Raw genomic sequence first — 24,008 nt, 5'->3', positions numbered from 1 at the left:
AAATTAGCCAGGCGTGGTGGCAGGCGCCTGTAGTCCCAGCTACTCGGGAGGCTGAGGCAAAAGAATGGCATGAACCTGGGAGGCAGAGCTTGCAGTGAGCCGAGATCGTGCCACTGCACTCCAGCCTGGGCGACACAGTGAGACTCTGGCTCAAACAAACAAACAAACAAAGAAAAAAAAAAAAGAATTTTCCAGTGTTAAAGAAGACAGAGTGACTTTCTCCTCACCAGGCTCACCCTCTGGGGACACAGAGAGAGCTGCGAATTTGGCCTTACCCAGTTGGTGGCTGGTGTGACTCACACGGAGGTAAAATCATGGCTCAGAAACTGAAGATGTGTTGAAACCACCTTGATCTTTTGAGGCTCTGCCTGCTTACCCTGCAGTGGCTGAGTCCTGACCATCCTTGGAGGTCACTCCTGCTCCCTGAAAGCTCTGTTCCTCTACTAGTACTTTTTAGCCTTCTTAGCTAAATCCTGACTTCTTATTATTGCTCAAACCTCCGTCTGAAAACCTGGGCCCTGCAGACACAGCAGCTATCGGAAGAAATACTCCTATAAGGACCTACTGTGCTTATTTTTCTAGATGAAGTAAATTATGTCTGAGGTAATGTCTTTTCCCCCAAGTTCACGCAGTGGGTTGGTAAAGGAAAAATTTCCATTAGGTAGGCCTCCCTATAGGTATCCAGAATTGGTATCTTATCCTACAATCTTTAGTTTTAATTTTCTTAATTTAAGCTCCTTGGATTCCAGACCTCCAGACCAACGGTGGATCTGCTCATCAAGCCTCAACTCAGGCACTCATCTGTCAGCTTGTGCAGGTTTTGGGACAGGATCTGAAGACCTCCAATGAACTTTCTAGTTCTTGGAGTCATGATTTCTAAGATCGGGCTGGCCTTGGTCTTCTTGGCTACCCAGGTCCTCTACTGCCTAAGTTCCTGTGTGACAAAATCAACTATTTCCGTGTGTTAGAAGCATACACTTCATCTCCACTAGCAGCAGCAAAGAATGATTGTCTGTCTTTGCAGGGGAGCAGGAGTTTACTGCAATAGAGAACCAGGTAGTATGGTCCACAGTGCTGAGTTTCAATCTGTTGCTAGTTGCTAACCAGGAAGCCTTGGAGAAGTTTTTTTTTTTTTAAACCTTTCCAAACCTCAGTTTGTTCATCAGTCAGTAACGTGAGAATAATTATGGTACTCATACATCATGGGACTGTTGGGTAGAGTATGTGAGATGATACATTTAAAGCCTTTAATAGAGCCAGGCACACAATCAATGCTAGATATATTAGCTGTTCGTGTTAGAGTTACTTAGAGAAGAGAAAGCAAATAACTATCAAAAGTCAATAAAATGATACTCTAAACATCTAATTAAATACAACTTGATAATCATATAACTGTACATTTATATGATTTAAAGCATTTTTTCCTAAAAAGAACAGTTAGTTTCTATGATTAATTATTTAGATTACAGAAACAAATTGGAGGACTCACTTTAAGAGGACATGAAGTGGCACCAATGGAGATCAGACATAAGAGGATATCAATGACATTTATGTCTAATAGGCTAACAGCATTGAGGGTTAGGGTCAGGGTTCTGGAAATTCCTCTCTATGAAAAGGAAATGCTTTTAAATGTTACTTAGCAGAAACAATTTCCTTTTTCACCCCTTGTAAAATAAGTCATGAACATAAACTTTCCACCTCTATGTACCATTTTAGAATGCCGTTTCCTTTAAAAGCAGACATACAAGCCATCCGCATGAATGTGGGATTGTCAACTGGGTCACTAGATAAAGGAGATTTATAAAATCTGTGACAGAATTTCCTGTAAGCATGATTTGAAGAAGTAATCTACTCCTTCACCCATGGGTCCTGGAATATGGCCTGCACACAGACAAACATGTAAGATGTAAGGAGCAGTTCTGCCTATCTCAGAGGCTAAAATTCTTTCTTCTGACCAATCACATCTCACTTTACCCTTTGGTTTCCAGGAACATTTAAGGATCAACTACTGGAAATCCTGTAGGTCTATAAGCCTATGTATTTCTATTCCCTCACCCACTCCTCACCCTGGCATTGGTTTGGCATCCACCTCTTCACTCTATCTTACTTTAGGTCCTAATTTCTAAACAATGAGTTCTAGTAGGTCAACCCTACTGTCATTTGCATAGGTCAAAAACCATTGAATTTCAACAACTTCATTTGATTCAACCTATTTTTTCCCTTGTTAGTTTATGGATTTGTTGTAGGCCAGCTCAAAGCCTCCAGAAAAGGAGAAAATATATGCATGTAGCAATAATCAGCAATAGACTGTTTTTTATAGATATTCAACATAATACAAAGAAATGAAATTTAATACATGTCTGACTTGAGAAAGCCAGAAATTAAAAAAATCTGCCAATGGGTTTAACTTTTTTTCTTAGGGTATGCCTTGCTTTAAAGGTGAGGAAGGTACCAATCTACAAGACAAATCTTGCCACAGGACACGTCAGCCTCTATCTCTCACCCCTATTTTAACCTCAAGGCTTCTTCTGTAGACCCCACTATGGGTTCCTCAACGGTTAGACAAATGCTGATGTAAACAAGGATTAATTAGGAGTGAGTTGAAAACAATGCTCCGTGCTCTGCCTTTCCCACACTGAGTCGTGACTCCAAACTTCATCATGCTCTTCGGGCCCTTGCTGCACCTTTCTTATCATCAACCTGGCCTCTGCTTTTGGACTGCACTTGTCTTTCTTCCCGCTGCCACACCACACTCCTATGGCCTCCTAAGCTGCATGGCTCCTGCCATTCCCATATCTGGACACACCCAGCATGACTGTCTCTGCTGGGGGCTAGAAACAGCTCCACTAGAGAGACACCCTCATCAGGCCAGGAGGCCCCAGACAGGCACCTCTGACCAGGCCCGCTGGGACCCAGTGCTACCCCACCATTTCTCCCAAAGGGTGTTCTCAATATATTCAACGGTCCTGAAGTCCCTACTCTACCCATTGGATGAAACACTATTTTACCATTACTTAGAAAATCAGGATATGGCTTAAACTATGAGGCTGGTCATTAGAGCTGAGGCTCAAAGCACATTTCAAAACTCAAAATGGCCACTCTGTCACTGTCATTTCATTTTTAGTAAACCTCTAGCCTTTCTTTTAACACCAAAAAAAAAAAAAAAAGAAGAGAGCGAGAGAGAGAGAGAGAGAGAAAAGAGAGTGGGAGTAAAAGGGAAAGTGTTAGAAAAAAGGGTGACTTTTCTGAACAATGGTTGCATTAAAAAGTGTCCTTGAGGCAGAGAGACCACTCAAGAAAGAAATAACACCTCAAACCAGGGGGCCCATTCACCAAAAAAGAGTTCACATTTGAAGCTCTTTGCAAAATGTTTTCCTGTATCTGCTTTCCCTTGTTCACTACAAAACTGATGAAAAATAAAGAGGATAAATATGTTTATACAAAAAGAACCCATTCAATAATTCATCACCTTGTTGGCTTACAATATAACTACTCCAAAAGAAATGTGTTTTCCTACCCACTGACCATGAATGGACACCTGAGACTTAAATATGGCTCAGAGCATTGTCTTCCTGTGCACATGTTGTGGAACTGTCCCCAGCATGCTGCCTGTGCTAGTTAACCCAGGTGGGGCTTCCTCCTCGATTTGCCCTGCTGTTCTGTATCTTCCATCTCTTATGTCTCCCACCACAAAGCATGCTGGCGAACACCCAAGTTTTGTCTTGTTGCAACCACTAAAATTCCCTAGACATGGAATTACAGTATTTTTCAGCCTACAACAACATTCTCAAATAGGGGTAATTTTGTCCCCCAGGGTATATCTGGCAATGTTTGAAGACATTTTTGATTACAACAACTAGGACGGGTGTATGCACTGACCTCTAATGGGCTGAGGTCAAGGATGCTGCTAAAAACATCCTACAATGCACCAGACAACCCTTCGTGATAAAGAATTTTCTGGACCAAAATGTCAGTAGTGCTGAGATTGAGAAACTCTGGCCTAAGTGGAATACGGTAATAAGCATCTGCTAGGCCAAAGCCTAGGGAGGGAAGGGATGACAGGATTTGCCTAGAATTATCCAGTTTGGAGGTGGTAGGACTATATGTGGCACTCAGGTTAGGTAGTACTATACATTTCCTTTACAGCATGTTTATTCTAAAAGGACTTATCCTTCAGATGGAGCTTAACTACACACACACACAAACACAAACACACACACACACACACAAACACACACACACACACACACACACACACACACACACGGTCTAGAAGGAAACACACCTAGACCAATTGGTGATTATTGCTGGACATAGTAGGATTATACTGAATTTCTCTCCTTGTTCTGATCTCATATGTTCAGCCAAAATTTATTTGGTTTGTTACTTTTGTTTTACTTTACAATAAGCATTTACTGCTTTTATAAGCAGAAAGAATAAGAAACTATTTTTATTTTGAAAAACTATATAGGGAGGCTGAGGTGGGAGGCTCACCTGAGGTTATGGGTTAAGAGTTTGAGACCAGCCTGGCCAACATGGTGAAAGCCCATCTCTACTAAAAATACAAAAATTAGGCAGGCATGGTGGCAGGCGCCTGTAATCCCAGTTGCTCGGGAGGCTGAGGCAGGGGAATCACTTGAACCTGGGAGGTGGAAGCTGCAGTGAGCCGAGATCGCGCCATTGCACTCCAGCCTGGGCAACAGAGTGAGACATCGTCTCAAAAAAAAAAAAAAAAAAAAAAAAAAAAAGAAAGAAAACCTATATAAAAATGCAGTTGAATTTAGCTTGATTAATATTTACTGCTGGTGTGAGCATAGCAAGGACAGCAATACAGGGTCATAGGGAAAGGATGGATATGTGGTACCAATAGGGACTCTTCTAGAAAACTGACAACATGGATTCAGAGTATTAAAACATACCCTGTTGTTGACTTAGCAATTACTCTATAAGAGATCTGTCCCAAAGAAAAAAAGGATGTCAAAGGTGGATATAAAGAAAGCTAAGCGAAGTATTATTTTATAATAACAAAACAAAAGAAATAATCTAAATATCTAAAGTATGGCTTAATAAATTTTAGTTTGACTGAACAAAATATATAAATTATATTAAAAAGTGTTGGTTTAACCCCAAATATATGCAAATGATGGAATGGTATGCAGCTGTTAAAGATCATGTTTTCTATTATTTCAGTGTTGATCTCCCCATTAAACTGAAGTCCATGAGGCCAGGGATCTTGCCTTTTCCATTCCTTCTGCATTCCTGATACCCAAAGCAGTTCACACAGTAGGTATGTAATAATTATTGTTGAATGATTAAAATGAATAAATGAATATGGTTATCAGTGACAGTATTACAGATAATTAGAATCTTTTTATTTTTCTATTAACATGTTTATGTTTCCAAGATTCTCCAATAAGCATATGTTACTCTTATAAATAAAAGATAGATTGTGTTGTTTGTGCAAAAAGTAAGGGAACAGAGAACTTAAATTAAAAAAAAAAAAGGAGTACAAAAGAGTATACGAAAGGGTGTTGAGTATTTGGGAAGCCCATTCCACGATGCAACTGAGGGATACAATGATGTGGCTGCCATGGATTCAAAGTGTGGGGGTTATATTTAGCCAACGGATGCCCAGCACTCCTTTGTCAAACTGGTTTTCTCTTCTAGCATTCTTCCCTGATTTGAGCTTTTCTCCCACTGGTAAGTCAAGAGCTAAAACAATGGAGAAGCTACAAATCAGATTCGTTGGTCATAGCCTCCAGTGTCCCCCACAGTACTGGAGGCATTGTGGCAGCCGTAGAGGCTGGGGGTGCTTTTCAACTGGATTGCGTCTGTGGCTGACAAATGGAATAAAAGAGCTATGCTGTGGTGCTCAAAATAGAACACACAAAAAAAAAGTATCCCAAAGAGAGAAAGAAAGAGAGAGAGAAAGACGAGAAGAAGAAGAAAATGGCACAGACATGAGAGGCTAGCTTCTGGAACAACCTAAAAAGACCAATGTTAACCCAGACCCATGAATATGATTCTCACATCCTTTGTAGAACTTTTCTTTTTTTTTCAAAAGTGCCTCTTTGGGACTGCAACCCTGAAAAATGTCATCTGCCCCTTTGCTGGAATGACTGGATCCTTATGTCACCCGTAGAAAAAAATGCCTGGTGATTTTATGTATATTTGACTACTTGTGGTCATCTGGGTGAGGTGATTGAAGAAACAAACAAGTCTAAAAATATAAATCCACATATGTGTATGGAGAGAGAGCAAAAGAATCTGAGTGAAAAAATGAAAGAGGGATACAGGGAGAGAGACAGGGAGATGTGGACAGCCTATAAAACAGGGTGCGCCCTGCAATAACTGTCACGGGGTAGAGTTAGCAGTTACTGGAGTGGTCTGGAGTTTATTGGTTCTATTAAGGTCCTATGTCAAAACCCATTCTCTCTTGCCTTCTTCATCCCCCCAAAACTTTGAGACAATATGTCTTTGCCAAGAGAATAATCCTTTCCTCCTTCAATTAGAGCTATAGCTCAAGATGAAAACAGTCCCCAAAAGAGCATGGGAGTCATGAGTGTCTCGTTGTTCTTGAGCACAGGTTTTAGTGACAGAGCAAGGGTGACTGGGAATCCGGGGGTGAGAGGAAAGTGGGAGCCACTGAAGGAATAATAGGCCCCCAAAACAAATGTTGTTTTCCTTATAGTTTGGACAATAGCCCTGTCTTTAAAAGCAGCCTTTTCATTTCATTCTACGAAAACAGCGTATGTGACTGTAGTAGATTAAAGATGGCTATATATTTTTGACACTCCCTTCAGTGAGAAGTGGGTTTGATTTCCACTGGCCTTGAATCTGGGCTGGTCTACAATACTTTGACAAACAGAATACAGTAGAAGTGACACCATGTCCCATATAAGAGGACTGGTAGCTTCCATCATGCTCTCTTGTAGCCCTGATCTTCTACATAATAAGTCCAAGTTCTCTGTAGTAGAACCATGTAGAGATAACCTGAGAAAACATGGAGTGTGCAGTTGAATCCCAGACTTCCAGCTATCCCTGCCAGGTTACCAGATATATGAGCATTGCCATCTTGGACCCTTCAGACCAGCCTGGCTGCAGTTGAATACCAACAAGTGACTCTAACTGATGCTAGGCAGAACAGAAGAATTGCCCAGCCTAGTACTGTCTGATTTCCTGACCCACGAAACATTGTGAGATATAACAAAATGGCTGTGGCTTTGGCTACAGAATTCTGGAGTAGCATGTTATACAGTGATAGACAGTCTGGTCCAGGCAAGAGGATGACGATGTCAGTCTACTTTCAATGTTGGCTTTGAATAAAAAATATATATATTTCAGACAGATCGACAGATAGAACATGATTTTTACTCTTTATGGAATGCAGCACAATGCAAATACTATCTGTTTGTCTCAGCTCAAATCTCAGCCTTGCCATTTGCTCCACAGTATATAACTTTGGCAAACTACTAACTTCTTTGAGTCTCAACTTCCTCATGTGTAAAACAAGGATAACAACATTGCCTTGATGGAATGGTTGGAATTGTTACATGAGAAAGCAAATGTGAAGCACGGAGCTCAGGAAGAGGTGTGCACAGCCTGTGCTCCCTGAGCCATCTTGTCTGTGTTAACTTCCAATTTTCAAATCTCAGGCAGCTTCTCTGCTGCCTCATTTCCCGGTCACTCCAACTTTTCTTAGGGAATCACTTCCCCACTGTTTGTCTTGTTGACATTTCGACCTGACTGACTGTTAGACCTTCAGCAAATAGAGGGAATCTTTAAAAGAACCACATCTGGTATCCAAAAGGTCCTTCAGTAGCAGAGTAGTTGTTCTATGTGGAGATTACATTTCCCCAAAAAATCAAACAACATGGTTTGTTGTAAGGCAGATTATCTAAACATCCATAATATGAACATTAAAAAAAGATCAAAAAGGAGTTCTAAGAATTGAGATGGTAAGAAAAAGAAGAAGAAGGTTCTAACTTGGGATTTCATTGCAGTGACTGGACAAAGGTGAGCAAGTGGGGGCCCCTGGGTATGTTTCCCATCTCTCTGTCCTACAGCTCACGAGGGCTGAGGCAGTAGCTAGGTCTCAAAGGCTATACACTGCAACGTCTTTTGCCTACAACCAAGTGCAGAAATATCCCACATGAAAGGCCCGAATCCCATGCCTGGGTGGTTCCTGTGGAACCTTTCCTTGCACTTGCTTATGTTAAACTCCTTATAGAGTCAGCCTGCCAAGGGCCACCCAGTGACAACCATGGATTTCAATTCGTCCTGCAAAATGTGTCAACCCCATTTGCTTAGTCAATATAGAATGCTTTGATCTCCATCTGAGGTGGGTCTAAGAGCAATGAAAAAAAGCAACTTTTCTTGCATAAACAATTGTAAGGATGATGAAAGAATCAAAACTCTGAAAGAACAACTTAAGACATTACTAAAAGGACTGTGCCCTCATCCAGGTTTTGCAATGGGGATATTTTATAGTTACAACTTCTTCCTAGACAACCGAGTCTCTTTCTGAAACGGTTTGGCACACCTGCTAAGAGTTTGTGGCATAGACTTGGAGGAGGACTGAGAACTTTGAAATCCCTACCCTTTGCAAGGACCAGAGGAGACTCACAGTTGCTGCATTTAAACCTAACAGCCCACTAGAACAACATCATCTGTGACTATCTCTCTTGTGCTCCTCAGCTACAAGATCGTCTTCCTTGATAGTTTTCATTGCTTCTGGAAGTAATTTGCTCTTCATCAGGTTATCAGAAATGAAAACCAAGACAGGTCAGAAGAAAGCTGCCTTCTTTGTCAGCAAGATACTTCCCTTTGCCAGAGCTGAGACAGAGAGAGAAAGAGAGAGAGCTGGAATTAGAAAAAAAAGGTTTCAAGTCCCTTTCTGACATCTGTGATCTTTTAACAGAGATGTAAAGCATATGAGATTTGCAACCTTTCGTGGCCTGAAGGCATCCAGTTATTTGGCCAGTTGTGAAGACATACTCTTGTTCCTACTCTCACTGTCATGCTGTCATGGGCGGGGGGGGGGGGGGGGTGCATGCCTGTTTCATGATAAAAGGAAGCCAAACTGGGTTTTTACAGGAATTTCAGAAGTCTCAGAATTATTGAAGACTCATACCAGGATGAAACCCAAGTTCCTCATACCAAAGTGAAGCAAATGTGACATATTATAGACCAGAGCAGAGGAGCAGGAAGAGAGAGAAAGAAATGGCAAAGAAGTAGGAGGACAAAATGAATAGGAAAAAAAGCACATTTTCATGCATGTTGGATGTAACTCCTGGGACATCAATTTCTCTCTCTGTGGTTATACGTTCGTGGTTATTTGGCATTTGGACGGGCAGAATGGGGGGAAGGGGTTTTTAAAAATAACACACTCTCTTTGGCACAGGACAGTACTAGCATGAAAGGATGGTTGTTTCAAAGGACTAATCCAGGCTGTGGGGCTGTCCTGCAAACACTGAATTATGACCTTGCCGGCACCTTGCTGCGGGCATCAGCAGGAGATGATGTAGAGGTTCCAGCAATGGTATTTTGTTCCACGTAAGACCAACCACATCACCTCACATAGTGTAGCACTCTGCTGTGTAGTTCAATATGGGTATGTAAGAAGCAGCAGGCTAATGAGAACCCAAAATGGAAGAAAATCTAAAAATTAGCCCTACTTAGCCAATAAAAAGTAGCTCCAGCTAACCCAGCCAGACCTTTAGGAAAGAGCCCAGGAATGTCTCTCTCCATCCTTGCCCTGCTCCTCAGCCTCCCCTTTGTTCACCAGGCTCCCAACCTCTCCTTGCCTCGTACACACCCGGCCAGAGATGCTATTTCATCGGCTGGATGCACAGCACTTGCACGGAGCAAGGGCTTTCTGTTGTTGTTGTTGTACCTGCCTTCTTGCTCCATCAACTCCAGGTGAGTATTTCAGGGTCCCAGCTGGGCCGTCCTAAACCTGTCAGGTCTGACCACCCCACCTCAGGGCGCACTGGCCTGCCTGAAGCAAGCGCAGCAGGCCGGTGGGTCTGGTCACCAGTCCCTGGAGAAGGTGTTTCTACCACGTTCTTTCAGTGTCGCGAAAAGGACATGTGTGAGTGCTAAGGAAGAGTTACATGGGGTGAACAGGGAGAGGAAGATTACGTGTGCACATGCACACACACACATGCACACACACTCACACCGCCAATCTTCTCAGGGAAAGCAGCTGATGATCATGTTTCCGCAATTGAATAACATCAAACCCAAACCACAAGGTAACAGCAGCCGTCTGGCCCGCCCCACACATGGCATTTCTGGGCACAGTGTGGCCGATTATATCCTTCACCCCACGGCTCTTTCAGCCCTGCTGTTTCTGGCTCTCCTCAAGATTCTCTTTCCCTTTAAGACATCAGGCAGGTGCTTGTCAATGAGAGTGAACCACAGAGAAAAGCTGTCTGTGCCTTGGGAGAGGTGAACTTCCTTTTTGATGAGCCCTTCCGGAGCCAGCAGCAGCTTCCTGCCCAGAAAGGATGGGGCAGAGAGATCCGACCAGGGGATGGGCAAAGGAAGCCTCACATTCCTGCTCCGAGGAGTGGGAGGGTGGAGGCAGAGAAAGAGCCTTCACCACAGAAAAACAATGCGTCTTCAATTGTACAGAAAGCCACTGGGATCAGAAGCTGCTCATGCTGTTTAAGAGGTGCTTAAGGAAAACGGGGCCACCTCAGAGGCACCTCTCCTGACCTGTCTCTGCCACCCCTAGCCCTGTGCTCAGGGTCTGGGTGGCCTCCCACGTCGCACACTTATCCAGTGTTTACCCCGCCATTATCCTGGCTGCAGCTGACTACTTCCCACTTGATGAACTCCTGGAGGCGGGAACTAGATTCTCCGGTGCTGTGCTTCCAGCACCACACTCAGCACAGAGAAGGAGTTCACTCAATGCTTGTTCAGGGACTGACATCTAGGCAAGCTTCCTTTTGCAGAAGAGGAAACTGGTGCTTAGCGAGAAAAGATGGAGAAGGGATTTGGGGGAGGAGGGAAGAAGCCACTCCTTCTGGAATACCAGGGAGCATGTTAGGTATCTGGCGCTCATTTGTTAATTTTCCTCTCAGAATCCTGGTCAATTAGGCTTCACTGCCTTGCAGACTTCCTAGTGAGTGCTGGGACACCCATTTATTTGGGAGAGAACAAAATGCACAGTTGTACGAAGGCAAAGACTGAACAGTTGGGGAGAGTGACGGTTGGAGAGAAGAGCATCAGACGCCTCATGGTGAACTGAAATGAGAGCTGCGCTGTGTGGGAGGATATCTGGGAGGCACCAACACCCCTGGAACTCAGATCTGGCCTGCCTTGCAGGCAAAGATACACAATCTTCCAAGTTAAAATGTTGAAGGGCAACAGACCAAAACCAGAACAACACAGTTTCCACCTCCTCCCCTTCACCTTTGCCCATTAACAGAGTTAAATTTATACCAGGGTTAAATTTCTATGTATGAACTCACACACAGAAACCAAAATACACTACTACTGGAAACATAAATCATAACAACTCTTTTGGATGGCAACGGACGTAAAAATACCTTAAAGATACAAAATTACTTCTGACACACAAAGAATAAGAGATTATTAAACAGCATCAAGTAATTTACCAACTTTGAAAATAGAGGAAAATGTATCACACATGTATTCATGTACTCTGGAAGCTTCCCTTCTAAAGGCAGGCCCTATCGGGATTCTCGGAGTCCGTCTTTCCACAGTAAGTCCCTTAGAGGTCACCGTCTTATTTTCCACCTGTCTGTGCTATGCACATATGCGTCCCTGCATCATATCAGCACTTGTTTAAAGTCACCCGATGTTAGAGCTGAAGGCACTTTCATGATCATTTATTCTAACCCCCTTATTTCACATTTGGGAAAATTGAGAGCTCAATGAGTTTTCTCAAAGTTAATAGTAGAGGTGGGCCTGGAACACTGCATATTTCTAAAATGTCCCATTTAATGCCACTCTTTAACTACAGACCACACCAACTCCTCTCAGAAGAATGCAAGGTACACAAATTTTAAATAAGAAAGAAATTACATGCTTGCCATCAAGAGGTGTACCGCTTGTCCACACCATCTCCACTTTTCTCTTGTCCTGGAGGCCCCAGCAGTGGAATCGTGAGCACATAAGCTATGGAGGATGACGCTGCAGAGGACAACATGTGTTCCTGTGGTCAGGGCATCAGCCACCATCGCCCTGCTCGGGGCCCCTTCACAGGGACCGCAGAGAGCAGTGGTGATAAGGTGTGGCTGAGGGCTGTTCTTTTTGTGCCACTTTAGTGATGCTGGGATGTTATGCAAGGAAATCTTTGGCATTGCAGTAATCCTGGATTATACATAATTTAGCATATTTCTTTGTAAACTACAGGCCAGAATCCTTGCAAATAAGAAAGGATTAACTTTTTTAGAAGTACTTGCTCTTGAGACTTTAAGTTCAAGGCAGAACAATGCTTGCCGTGGTAATTCCATCTATTTTAAGATCACAAAACCATACCAAGTTGAAACCAGAGCAGAAGATATTAATGCAGTGCTCTCTCTGAAGTGCCCAATAGTGGGACGAGAAAGCTTTCAAAGGGAATTAAGTAGACAGAGAAAGCTCCCTGTTCATGTCCAAATCACAAGGAGGCGGCTGAATAGGATTCACAGTTCTCCATGGGAAGGACCCACACCACAGCTAATGTTCAAAACAGGGGGGAGATGTCTCGGGAAGATCAAGGACCCAGAATTCTGCTGTCAGAATCAGCTGCCTGCCCATTAGAGCCTCAAAAGGACCCTCTACCATGTATGAGCCAATATGATCCTGCAAATGAGCCCATTTTTCTTTTTGTAACTGGCCCAAACTTTATCTAAAGGAAGCTATCATTATGTAATATTTCCAAAGCACCCTTGATGTAAACTTCAGATCTGATATGTGGGTGTACGCATGTGCACGTGTGTGTGCTCACTGTGTGTGTGCATGTGTGCAGTGGAAGAAGGTGAGGGGACAGTGAAGAGTCAGATGTACATACAAAGTAGAAAAACTGATGGGCAGCTGCTCTGAGTATGGAGGAACAGAGAAGCATCCAGGGAGACCCTCAGGTCAAGTCTCAGCACCTGGTACATCACACAGACAACAGACGTGAGGGGAACAATATTAGCTCCAGAGAAAGTCAGAGCCAGGAACAGCAGAAGAGTCAAATGGGCAGCAAGAGGCGGAGACTCAGAAAACATCAGCCAGTAAGTAGGTGGCAAGGCAGGGGCATGAAGGACTAGGACAGTCAGTGAACTGCACCTCCAAAGCCTGTCCTCCAATGCCCACTGTGCTCTGACCTCTGCCTGTCTTTCCAGCATCATTTCCTGCTATTCTGCACATGACTCCTTTATATCACCAAATTATAAATGCAGCCTACTCTGCATGCCGTTTTCTAGCTTCTTGCCTTTGGTTTTTCTGTTCTTTGTGCTAAGAAAATCCTTTCTCCCTTCTCCTAAAAATGTATCTCACTTTCGAAAATTTAGCTTTGTGGTCACTACCTCCTGGATGCCTTTGTGGCTTTCCAAACCTTCAGGGTGGGTTTAGTACCACTCCTACATGCTCTGATGATATCTTGCCAATTTCCAAGCTTCCTCTAGAGGAAGATGGCAAAGAAGTTTCATCTTTGAAAAAGCTCTAAAAGAATTATGGCTGTTTGGGGCAGGCACTGTGTTGAGAATGATTCCAAGGCCTCATCCAGAATCCACTGGAAAGACTGCTGCAGTCATTAAGGATGCCTGCCATTTAAGGGTATGGGTTGAAGTTCAGCCATTCCTGATGAGGCCAACATCTTCATTAGGCAGATGAGGAACCTGAGGCTGAAAGATGGGAAATGCATTGCCCAGTGTTACAAGGCTGGTTAACAGCACACTCAGATAGGAATTCCAGGTCTTGGGATTCCTAAGCAAGTACTCCTTTTAAATAAGATTCCCAAAGATTCTAAATCTGGAATGTTGAAACTCTTAACATATTTTTAACTTTTTCCAGGGGAGGAGGGTAATTACACAGTGATGGAACCAGTGAAGAAAAACTTGAAGCTTTTGCAATTTTGCTTGGACACCCACTCACCTGCACCCGTGTCTTACGATGTTTTCTCCTGTCCAATCCTCCAAAAGTCCCTGCCTTTATGCTTTTTTTAAGTGAGCACTGTTGGTACCGCCAGTGCCTATTACCCAGGTTAAAATGAAGACCTCTGAGCTGACTGTCCTGATATCACTAATATACAATCAAAATGGATGCTCTGTGTCGGGAAGGAAAGGTAGAGGAAATTGAAGCCACATTTTCCAACTTCATCCTTCACTCCTCTCACTCTGGAAGCTGAAACTTTTCTGACAAAGAAATATACTTAGAAAGGTTTCATTAGATAAACTCTTTCCTTATCTTACTGTGCAAGAAATTTTCCAGTGAGTTCCATTTTCCGGAGGTTACAAGGTAAAAGGGAAGGAAAGTTGGCATGCTCCCAGCCTGACAAGAAGTTGTCGCATTACCATCAACGTCATATAAATTTAGCTGGAACACTGTATCGGATTCTATAACGCACTTACCTGAGCCATTAAATGGTGAGAAACACGTAACATTTGCCTGCCCACCCCCTCTCCCATTGCCCTCTGCTTCCGTGAGAGTTTGGATTCCAGATGAATTCTCCCAGCATAGCCTCAGCTTGCAAAAGGTCATCTAACCTTTAAACTTCCATCCAGCAAAGCAGGCTGAAGAGAGTCACCAGGGTGTGTCCTGTTATGTGCTTCAACATCAAATGACCTGCTTCACCAGGTTACCCAAGGACACAGCTTTAACCAAAGACGTGAGAATTCCCAGAACTGGAAGCAAATGCGGGCTGATGATAGGACATTCCCTAAACCTCCTATCCCAGGATGCTCGACAGCAATTAGCAGCCATGTCCTTTTGTCTCACCTCCGCTGTGTTTTTAGCAGCTCAGTTTCTTCAGAGGACAAGGCCAGAGGGAATGGGATTAGGCTGGGAGCCCTGATTTTCTGAGGGAAGAGGGTATTAAACATTTTCATTTGGAGTTTCTCTGAAGGGTTTCTGGACAACCAGCCCCCCCACCCCGCGCCCCCGCACCGCCCCTGACTCTCTGTTTCTTTAGGTGCCCACCTTACCCCTCCACAAGAAATCAAAGCAGCCAATATGCAGTTGAATTTCCAAGTCGATGAAGAGATTCCCCTGTATCCGTTTGTCTGTGTGTGTGTGTGTTTTCTTTAAATTTTAAATTTTGGATAAGCCCTCCAAGAAACAGGCTCCTAAGGGAAGCGGGGGCTGAAGGAAGAAGTGGGTGACAAAGTCTCTAGGGGATCAATAAATTCAGCTACTCCTGTGTACAAGGGGAAGGACAGTGTAGGAAGTCAAATGGGAGCAGAAATCCCAGAATCATAAATTTTAAAGCTGAAAGGATCTTTAGAGGTCACCTGGCATAACCTCCTCTATTTTATAAATGAGGAAACTAAAAGTCAGACATGCTAATGGACCTGCCCAAGGTTATGCAACTTGCGATGAGAAAACGAGGACCCAAACCCAGACCTCTCAATTCCCCCGTCTGCGTCCCTTCATCTTCTTCACAGCCCAGAGCAGTTGCCACCTCGGCCAAGCAGCCATTTTGATCGCTGAAGTGCCTGCGCGGGGACCCCATGGCCACCCCGAGACACCTCCCATGATGCTCCTCTCCTCGGAAGCCACATCATGGCTGCCCACTCTCTCTGAAGACTCCCTCCGCCGGCCACGCGGCCCGCAGCCAGAGTTCTTCCTGTGAAGAGCCTTCACTGCTTCACTTTTTATGTGAAGCTAGCAAAGCTGCTTCAGCGATCATTTTTTAACACGGCAGCTCCCTGACAAGAGGATTAAAGCAGGCGGCTTTCAAAAAAGTATCAAGAATAATTTAAAACGCAATATGTTAATGCTTGTCTAGAGTTTTGTACACTTTCGTGAAAAGTCATAAATCTCTCCCGCCACACCCTAACGACAATCATGTAACTGGCACGGTTTTCTAACATTAAGAAAAAAAAATTAGTGAACACAGTCATAAATTAGGACCAGAAATCTAACTGCAGATGAGGCTTCCGAAGTCACAAAGCAAAATTGGGCGTGGAGTCACAAACTGAGGATTTTTGAGGGAGTAGGTGGTGGTTATTTTGGAGGATGGTTCCTTTGCAGTCTTCCTGGAGGATGAGCAAGGGGACTAGAAGGCTACTGCTCAAACGCTAGTGTGCATCACAATCACCTGGAGAGTTTGTGAAAATAGATTGCTGGGCCCCCTCCCTAGACTTTCGGATTCTGCGGGTCTGGGGCAAAGCCTGAGAATATGCATTTCTAGCACGTTCCCAGGAGCTGATGCTGCTGGCCTGGGGAACCACGCTTTGGGAACCTCTGGGCTGGAAAGACACCCTTAGGCCTCTTCTGGTGTTAGGACTTCATTAAAATATGGAAGCAAGAATGTGAGGTGCAATTTAAACATCCCTGCATAGGCACAGCAGGCAGGGCGGGAAATAAAATCGCACACACACGAGGGCTCGTCCTCACAGCATCAAGCAGTGCCTTAAACAGGGAGGTGAGCAGTGTCCTCCAGCTGCTACAGTCACCTCTAAAAAGATAATGCCTGTCTGAGCAAAAGTAAACACCAGAAGGCTTAAAAAGCTGGGGTCCGCATGCTCATTCCTCAAGCAGTAGAAAATGTCTTTATGTAGAGAAAGTGCAGTGTAAATAGAAAGTAGGGCTCGATTTCCACAAGCTCAAGTCAAAGAATCTGCTGAGAAGGCCACATGACACACGAAATGAAATCCAGGTCCTTGATACCCGGAGGCAAGAAAGCGAACGGAAGATCCAAGAAAATCCAAAGGTTCCTGAATTTTTACAGTAAACAGTTCTGATCGGATTCACTTGCTATTTTGGAACATACGTGAAGTTCATTAACTGGCATACATTAAAAAAGAAAAAAAAAAAACAGAAAAAGAAGGAGCTGGAGGACAAATCAGTAATTGCTCCTTTAGAGCAAACCAAAGTTACTGAGAAAATCTCCTGTAAAGGCTCTGTCAAAACAAGTCACTTAAGGATTAGTGAGAGCTAAATCCTCCGTCAGAGAGATTTTTCTCAACAGTCGTAAATGGGTTTTAGTATCGGAAAATCTTAGAAAATATACTTCTCCTGCCTCTACCCCTCTGTCAGAACGGCTCTTTCAATAGCTCGGCATCTTGTGGGAGCACAGTATTTCCTTAGGCTGAGGCCTTTTATTTAAAAAATAAAATAAAATAAACTCTGTAATTCATGGCAAAGTCAGTGACTGGAAATAAATCTTTATGGGCACCAAGTGCATGTTTCAGAGGCTTGCCCATACAACGCACATGGTCAAGTACAGTCTGAGCGATTTCCCTCCTAACAATTAGTATAAGCTAGGGCTCTTACTTCAACTTTTTACCTTGTTCCATTTTTGGTCTCTTTTTCTTAAGGTTTCACTGCTCAATTTGTTCATTTTGTGAGGCAAGAGCTTAAAGTTCATCCTTAAAATGCGTAGGTGATACCGTTTTTTAATTAGAAAAAAGCAAACATTGCTAATCCCAAACCTTTTCAATGGCAGCCTTCTAGGAGCACACATTTTAATTCCATCAGTAAAGGGTCATCTTATTCATTCTCTTACAATCATCGTGGCGGCCCATGCTGCATTTCTGGGCAGTCTCTGGAGTCTATGACACTGGATTACCGAGGTCTGTCTCTGTTCATTAAGTGAGTGTTCAGAGAAGACCCACTCATCCTTTAAGCACTTAGAGATACTCTGGAGTTTGATCCTCATGAGACGGGGAGATGGCAAGGCCATTTACCTGTCTGCTTCCCAGATGGTCACACTCTTCTTTGTCTGCCCAAGCCTTTTTTCTCTTATCAGTACTCAAAGCTAACGCATCTTAGACATCATTGGTACCAATCAATGGAAAGCTAACACACTTGCACAACAGTCCATATGTGAATAAGCTTTGATTTTACCCCCCTTGGATATAGACTGCGTTTCTACACTTTGCATTTCCTCCATTAGACCCTTTAAAAACATCCACTTGTCAGACATAAATATTTCTCCTGATACTCATATAGCAAGTCTTAGTTACAGGCCTAGTTTTAGGCATTACTATACAAGGTCATTCCTCAGCATGTGTGACATGAGTGAGTAAGCAGAAATCCCAACCCCAAAATATTTCCCTTCTCAAGCTACCTTATGCCCAAAATTTCACCACTGCAAAATCCTTAAGACACTTTTAAGTCCAGAAATACCCTTTTAATATTAAATTATTCTGAGAGGCAACCCATTAAGTCTATTTAATTAGCAAGACTCTGGAGAATTTAGCTTTTTTTTTTTTTTTTTTTTTTTTTTGGCTGCATAGCCAAGGGAATTTAGGGTTGGAATGATACAGGCCTGAGTGGAAATTCAAGAGCTGTCATTTCCTAGCACCATGAACTTGGGCAAGTCACTTAACCTCTAAGAGGCTCAGCTCTATCACTTTATCTAAGTGGGGCCTGGCACTTGGAGAGTGCTCAATAAGCAAATTTCCTTTCTCATGAGCTGGCTGGTCAGGGAGAGGAGGTCAGGACAGAATATCTACCCAAGGTTGAGAAGACAGAGGAGAAACCAGGGCACATCCTGGAGAGGGCAGCTTCAGGAGCGGGTCCTGGGGTCTGAGGTGGGGTGGGAGATGTTTTTGATGTCGTTTAATGGGCGGTAGTGGGAACAAGGATAGAGTTCCGGTCACTTGGAAAAGAGGACTGCAGAGTGGAGGCAAGAGCCACAAAAAAGACAGAAAGCCCCAGAAGGGGCTAGGAGGGCCATCTTCCGCCTGCTTCACTCATCTGTGGATCACCGGGTCTACCCACAGTTTTACAAATTTCACTCCAGTTCTGCCCTAACTTGATTACATATCAGGGCCTTTCACTCGTTATCTCAAAAATGACATATTGAGATCTTTGACTGTGGGGTTAATGAGTAATCAGGAGGTATCACATTAATCTCCATTTCACTACAGAATAAGTTAAACAGTTGCCTCAAATCCTTTTCCTGTGGAGGAAGAGGGGTATGAATACTAGGTGAATATGTAAAGAAAAGCATGAACCAATGACCTTGGTAATGGTTCCAGAGACCAAGGCTCCCTATTCTGGGGGTGAGGATAAAAGTTTCCATGTCTGATGTATCCTTGCTCAGGGATGAACCCATGTTTCTGTATTCCACATCCACTGGATAGATGCCCTGTGGCTAAAGACATCTTTTTAAGCCCCCAAATTGAAGCCTTTGGATTTCCCTATGACATGTGAATTGTATTTATGTAGGTATTCTGTTGAAATTGCACTTTCCTCAAGAAGATGAAACTTAAATGAAAGAGGATGAACCCAGAACATGTACAGTATGAAAATTTACACAGCAAAGGAGCTAAGTCTCAGCCATGATCAGTCTATATTGAGCTTCTTGTTAAGCAACAAAGTGATGGAATAGGACAAAGAAAAATTGTACCCACAATAAACAGAGGATGACCCCTGTGAAAAGTAAAGATAGAGCCCATACTGAACTCGAAAAAGACTTGATGTTTCCCTCCACCTTTACCTCCTTCTATTTCTATCCAAGAGTAACACAAATGATGAACATGGGATCCTAAGTAGTCAAAAAACTGTAAGATTAGGAAAGGAAGCTGTAATTGTTTAGAATCTACTATGTGCTAGGGATTGTATGTGTACTGGCTCATGTAATAGATGAGAGGAGAACATAATGAAGCAGAATCCTTTTCTCCACTTACGGGACAAAGAAGCAGAGGCTCAGTTTGGCTCAACTGCATATCAGTAAGTGACAGGAATAAGATTCAAATTGAGTTCTGATGACTCCGAAGAATGTGTGGGGCAGGGTCAGGATGGTCTTTAGGCTTTGGAGGCCTTCTGTTTACTGGAGGCACAGGCTTTGTTCTAGGCTGTAGGAAGAAAAGTAAATAAACTGGTAAATCTTTCTGTATAATTTTCCCAGGGTTGAAATGGTGGCAGGAGAGCTGGCCCCAGTGACTCACAACTGCAATCCCAGAAACTCAGGAGGTTAAGGTAGGAAGATCGCTTTGAGACCAGCCTAGGCAACACAGTGAGACACTGTCTCCAAAAACAAAACAAAACAAAAAAAAACTTTTAAAATTAGTCAGGCCTGGTGGTACATGCCTATAGTCCCAGCTACTCTGGAGGCTGAGGCGGCAGGATCACTTGAGCCCAGGAGTTTGAGGCTGCAGTGAGCTATGATCATGCCACTGTACTGAGCCTGGGTGACAGAGTGATACTCTAACTCTTTAAAAAAAAAAAAGAAAAGAAAAAAAGAAAAAGGAAAAGAAAAAAGAAATGGAGGCAGGAAAGGCAGAACTCTTCAGAAAACAAGGCAATGTATTCAGGCTTTTTTGGTTTTTGTTTCTGAGAAACATCACATGGGTTGGATGGTGAAGTGCTCTAAGAATATCTATTCAAAATGATTATGAAAAGGTCCCATCTAGCATACAGTTTTCAGGGCACAGATATGAGGGCACAGGGGATGGCTTTGGGGACAATGAATGCATATTCTCAGGCTTACTAATAGATGAGACCACGGCAGATGTTCCCTCGAGCTTTCAGAAAGTACCCAGCAAGTTACTGCATTCATGCCTCTGTAAACTAGCATTTGACAAAGGGGTGGTCCACACCCTACTTATGGGGGCAAGGAGCAGCATCTCATCTGCAGGCCACTAGGGGCTGTTCGCAATGCAATAGAAACCACGTCTTATCCTTGACAGGGCAGCCGATATATAATCATGTTTTACATATGTCATTTCCCAACTTCATCTTCTTCCATCTTTCTGTAGTATGTCCTAGGGAAGATCTCAGAGAAGCAACTGTATATACCAGTTTCAAAAACTCTTAATACGAAGGGCATGGAACTCTGCGTTCAGCTACCTGGGCATGTCAAAAGTACATCATGCAATAAGCCAATGTTTAGTATATGGCCCAACATGGACATGGTACCTTCACAGCTCTTATCTGATTGAAATGCACAGATGTGGATAGGAAATGACATGATTACTAATTTTCTGAGAGGAAAAAGGGGAAATCCAGTATAGTGACTGAGTGAAAAGTTAGTAATAAAAGGTAAGTGACCCAGACAGGGAGTTTCCTGAGCAAGCATAACCCGGCAGTTCTTAGCCACACTTCTTTCATGGCGTTCTCTTCAAGTTAGGTTGACAGATATCTGATCCAGTGCTTGGCCATCTACTGAAACCACCTCTTACCATTCCACCAGGTAAGGATGTCAGCAAAAAGCCTTTTCACCACAAGTAGCAACCTACTTTCCAAAACAACTCCCCATGCTTCAAACTAAACCAACGACTAAGTAAACCCAGATTAAATAGAGCTTTATCAGGATGGAGTTTCAGTAATCTCTGAACCAACAAATTCTAGGGAATGTGTGTACAGAATATCCATTATACAAATGTCAGACCACAGAGTCAAACTCTTTCTTGAGATGCTGTTAAGACCCTCCCTAATCCAGTCAATATAGGAGAGTGGCAGAAGCAGGGTCATGCTAGCTGCTACTCCAGTGCCTGTTTTTCCTTATGCAAAGGCCAGTAAAGCAAATTTTCTGCAGAATTATTTTAGTTGTTCCTAAAAGGAACAAGATAGCCTTTTCTCATTAGTCTGAATACATAGCTCCTTTTCTGAGTTGCTTTAATTGCTGTGGGTTAAGCTTCACTATCACACATCCTCACAACCATAATACAACTGGCATCATTTGGCGCTTTTTTGACTTGGTTAAACTACAAAGTCTAAGATGGAAAAGGTCATTTATTGTCTGCCAGATGGGATGTTTCAAAATGAAATGATTTAGTCACATCATTAGGAGAAAAAGGAAGAATTAAAATGTATGCCCACATACAGATTTAAGTATGCACACAAAATGATCAGCACAGGAAAACATAAAACAGTAGCCCAACAGCACACAAGTTACTTGGATTGCCACAGACTTCCTTAAATGATATCTTCTGCATTTATGTTGAAAAACGTGGATTGCTATTTTAATATTGCTATCATAATAGTGTGCTATAACTGGTAGCATGAGGCTGAATATGCCTCAGAATCAGACAGAGCTGGGTCCAATACGAGGCTGCTCACTTACTACCCATGTGTGTTTCGGGCATATATCTAATTTCTGAAACTGCCTTATAATCTATAAAATGAGGACCATATGAGCTGGGCACAGTGGCTCACACCTGTAATCCCAGCACTCTGGGAGGCTGAGGCAGGCAGATCACGAAGTCAAGAGATCGAGACTATCCTGGCCAACATAGTGAAACCCCGTCTCTACTAAAAATACAAAAATTAGCCGGCCGTGGTGGCGTGCGCCTATAGTCCCAGCTACTCGGGAGGCTGAAACGGGAGAATGGCTTGCACCCAGGAGGCAGAGGTTGCAGTGAGCTGAGATCATGCCACCGCACTCCAGCTTGGGTGACAGAGGAACACTCCATCTCAAAAAAAAAAAAACATTAGGACCATATGGCCTTCCTCCTAGGTTTTTGTATAGATATAGTAAGTTTACATGTAAAGTATCTGCCCCTGACACATACTACTTCCTGAATATTATTCCTTTCTGCCTTTCTTTAGGCCAGATACTTTGTGTGTGCATGTGCATGTGTGAGAATATGTGTTTAGTATTGAAATTATGCCTATATGTAGAAGGCAAACAATAAATACTTCTTGTCATTTACTCAATAGTGGACATTGATCATTTACCTTTTACATTGTCTAACTCAGAAAGTCTTATATGCTCTTGACTCACGATTTTTTTTTTTTTGAAATGGAGTCTTGCTCTTCTCGCCCAGGATGTACTGCAGTGGTGCAACCTCTGCTCACTGTAACCTCTGCCTCCCAGGTTCAAGCGATTCTCCTGCCTCAACCTCCCGAGTAGCTGGGATTCAGGCACCCGCCACCACACCCAGCTAATTTTTGTACTTTTAGTAGCGATGGGGTTTTGCCATTTGGCCAGTCTGGTCTCGAACTCCTGACCTCAGGTGATCCACCCACCTCGGCCTCCCAAAGTGTTGGGATTACAAGTATGAGCCACCACACCCGGCGATTCATGATGTCCCTAATGGTTCTGTCCATTTTTACAGCCCACCTCGGCGGAAAGAAATACCTAACAGTTCTGTTTATTTGTAAATTAGACCCAAATAACTTAACAAGTATTTATGTCCTAACAACTTGATTTCTGAAAAAAGAATACACATAAACTAAAAGAAAGATGAGTCCTATTCATTGTTAAATAATCATACGTGCTTAATAGTGAGATGTACACGCCTGTTAGGCACTACACAACTTCTCAAACTCTGGCATCTGGTTGCATGCCCTCACCCTTGTTTCCTGCTCCACAGATTTTCACATAGTGCTGTTTTATATTATAGCAACTGACAAAAACTTAGCTTCTTAAAGGTATGACATCACTGAAAGAAAGTTATGCATTCCAGTAGTGAAACTGTGAACTACCTTGAGCTAGTAGTTCACACGGTGTCTGACAGATGTCAAGAATTGCTGTATTTTCCTCAACTATTTAAAATATTTCCTGGCACCCCTTTGAGGCCACTGCAATGTCCAGGGTGCCTCAGATCACACCTTGGGAACCCAGAGGCTAATTAATCATATTGAATCAGATTCGTTTTCTATGCCACTACCAAAATACGAATTGGACAATATTATAAAGCTAAATAATAACATGACTTGTTTTAATGCAGTTCTAATTCGATTTTCTATTTTGATTCCATTATTCAGCCATTGATATTTGGCTTTTTAAAAGCTGTCCTCGTAGTGTCATATGGTCAGCAGATAAACTCTGCAGTGAATGCTCCTTAGATTCAAATCTATGTTGAACTCTTTCAATTTTATAATTAAAAAAAAAAAAAAAAAACACAGAGTAACCCAAAGCTTATCAGGTGATCCTTCTTAGTAAAAGG

This window comes from Piliocolobus tephrosceles, chromosome 6 (assembly GCF_002776525.5).
Source record: "Piliocolobus tephrosceles isolate RC106 chromosome 6, ASM277652v3, whole genome shotgun sequence".
Classification (NCBI taxonomy): Eukaryota; Metazoa; Chordata; class Mammalia; order Primates; family Cercopithecidae; genus Piliocolobus; species Piliocolobus tephrosceles.
Note: the sequence above shows the minus strand (reverse complement) of the source record.